The sequence below is a fragment of the Neophocaena asiaeorientalis genome, unplaced genomic scaffold (assembly GCF_003031525.2).
Source record: "Neophocaena asiaeorientalis asiaeorientalis breed wild unplaced genomic scaffold, Neophocaena_asiaeorientalis_V1.1 scaffold246, whole genome shotgun sequence".
Classification (NCBI taxonomy): Eukaryota; Metazoa; Chordata; class Mammalia; order Artiodactyla; family Phocoenidae; genus Neophocaena; species Neophocaena asiaeorientalis.
Genome location: NW_020174551.1, coordinates 1,098,827 through 1,102,047, shown reverse-complemented (window position 1 = coordinate 1,102,047; position 3,221 = coordinate 1,098,827). Strand labels below are relative to the sequence as shown.

General features: G+C 38.5%; 1 pseudogene; it reads right to left on the bottom strand.

Annotated features, from left to right (window-relative positions):
• Positions 1–768: 768 nt before the first annotated feature.
• On the bottom strand, positions 769–884 carry LOC112407915 (uncharacterized; annotated as a pseudogene).
• Between the last annotated feature and the right edge of the window lie 2,337 nt (positions 885–3,221).

Genomic DNA, 3,221 nt, shown 5'->3' with positions numbered 1-3,221 from the left:
TCTAGTCATACTAGCAGAAAAACACATAAAATATTAGAATATTTAGCCAAATAATGAACAGAACCTACATGAAGAAAAGTACACAACTTTACTGAAGGACATGAAGAAGACAAATAAATGTAGAAATAAATGTTACTGGAAGGAAAGACTTGATATTGTCAAGATGTCATTTGCCCTCATATAATTTATATGAGTAATGCAATCATAATCCCTTCATGGGAAACCTCAAAAAATAATTCTAATTTTCAGCTGGAAGAATACACTGACAAAATTAGCCAAGAAGAAGAAAGGAAAAAGACAAGTAATGAAGGAAACTTGCATTGTCAGAAATAAAAATATAACATTACCATAGTGAGAAACACAGAGGTACTTGCTCAGGAAACGACAAATCATTGGAACATAATGGAAACTCTAGAAACAAGATGTTTACACACACAGTATAACAAGATACCATGTAAATTATAATGTTGACACATAAAATCATTAAGGAAGTACTGAATTAACAAATAATCCTGGGACATTTTTAGTTGGAAAACAATTTATTGGTTTTAGAATCAGAGCTACTCAACAATAAATAAAATTTGGATCTGATTTTGGACTCTGGGACAATAGGTACTTGGACATTTTTTGGAAGTCATTCATGGTTGAAATTGTACAAAAGCAGGTATGAATGCAAAAAACTATAAAGAAATGGACTGGATAAAAACTTTGAGGAATTAATATATTTATGGGCAGAAAAGGAAAGAGCCTGTGAAGAGACCCTGGGTCCTCAAAGTCTAGAAAGCAAACAGTAGCAAGAAGGAGGCACTGTAAGAAACTTTAATTAGGAATAATTGCGCCTCAGATAAACCTCATTGGCTACGATACTGCCACTGCACAAAGCTGTAAGAAACTTTAAAAACGTTAGAGAGACTTAAGAAAACACTGGATTTGACAATAGTCATTGGTGTTTTGTGAAAGAGCAAAAATTTTAAAGTAAAGGATAAAGTAGAGAGTAAAGAATTGCATTCAAAGGTAGACTCTGGGGCTTCCCTGGTGGCGCAGTGGTTGAGAGTCTGCCTGCCGATGCAGGGGACACGGGTTTGTGCCCCAGTCTGGGAAAATCCCACATGCTGCGGAGCGGCTGGGTCCGTGAGCCACGGCCGCTGAGCCTGTGCGTCCGGAGCCTGTGCTCCGCAACGGGAGAGGCCACAACAGTGAGAGGCCCGCGTACCACAAAAAAAAGGTAGACTCTGTATTTAAATTATTTGGCTGTGAAACAGAGAAAAGGTGACAAAAGTATGTTTATAGACTATCATGCTAGGCCCTTACAAGTTTCTTAACCTTTATTTTTGCTTTTAACTTTTTTAACACACTACCTTTGGTGGGGGTAGTAGTTAAGTTTACTGACATGATTTATATGGTACCATTCACCCATTTTGGTTATACTGTTCCATGAACTGTCACGTAACCACCACCACCATCACGACTATAGGATATTTTCATCACCCGCAAAAGCTCCGTCTCTTTGCAGTGAGCCCTCATCCCCACCCTGAACCCATGGCACCCACTGAACTCTTTTCAGTCCCTACAGCCTTGCCTTTTCCAGAGTGCAACATAAATAAACACATATAGTATACAGCTTCTTGAGTCTGACTTCTTTCACTTAGCATAATACTTTTGACATTCATCCATGCTTTGCATGTACCCTTTTTATTACTAAGTAGTATTCTATTTTACAAGTATGACATGATTTCATTACCACCAAAGTAATCCTTACAACTAACTACTGAAGGAAATGCCATTATTTCCATTTTACTGAAGATAAAACTGTGGATCCATGAGGTCAATCAGCCTCCTGAAATCCAGGGCTAATAGGAGCTGGACCTGGGATTCATACCCAGGCCTGTCTAACGCCAAGACACAGGGACAGCCCACACCTTAGAGACTGAAAAAAGAAAAAAAAGCAAGGAATGATGGCAGGTTCAGAAGATGGAACAAATGATGATTTAAAAAAATTTTATTAATAATTTGTTTTTCATTAAAAACAAAATAAAATGTTTTTGATAAAAAAAACTTGTGCTTGCTCAAGTTTCACACCTCCCCTACCCCCTTTTGTGTATTTCAATATTTTCAAAGATAATATAAGAATTTGGGGGAATTCAGTCCTCTTTGCACCCCTGGAACACTTTAAAGAGCTTAAAGCAAATGGAACTTCTGATTTGGATCCGTTCCTGGGGGCCATTTGCTACAGCCCCATGCTTCCATCAAACGTACAGTGCGTGATCAGAAGGATTCATACTATACATAGAAAAAGGACAAACTGCATTTGAGTCTGTTCATTTCTAAATTTAACAGTTCATTTTTGTGTTTATGTAGAGCAGCATCAAAGCTCTGCTTTGCCAATACTGGATTTTATTTAATTCTTAGATTTATACTAATTCACCCATTGCCTGACTTTTGCAAATCGCATCTCCTTGCAGGAATGATTTTGTGCACATTTAGAAAACAAGTTGATCAGAATCCCCACTGCCTTTGGTCCCACAGCAAGTTCCCCTCCTTTTTTTTTTTTTTTTTAAGCATCTTTATTGGAGTATAATTGCTTTACAATGGTGCGCTAGTTTCTGCTTTATAACAAAGTGAATCAGGTATACATATACATATGTTCCCATATCTCTTCCCTCTTGCATCTCCCTCCCTCCCACCCTCCCTATCCCACCCCTCTAGCTAGTCACAAACCACCTAGCTGATCTCCCTGTGCTATGCGGCTGCTTCCCACTAGCTATCTATTTTACGTTTGGTAGTGTATATATGTCCATGCCACTCTCTCACTTTGTCACAGCTTACCCTCCTTTTTTTGAAGATAATACAGGCACCCTGCAAGGGCCACCACCAGGGAATGTGTTTCACATCACAACACAGATGGCTCGTTTACACCATTTCCCCTGCTCAGGGAAATTTTTAGGGATGAAATCAAATTTTTCTTTTCGTGGCATGATGTGTCTTGTAATCCCTTTCTAGTCAAAACCTGGTTTTTCCCTTGAAGTACAGTAGGAAACTATTCTGTTTCATTCCTTTTAACATATGAAGACACAGGAATTGGAACAAACAGTTACCCACCCCCAGCTGCTTGCCAACTTTTAAATAATTCTTTCAATAATCATCCTAAAAGTCAGCACTCACCTTAAGGCTCACAAAGTGACACCTAGATCTTCCCTCTTGAATTTGGAGCATTTAACTCA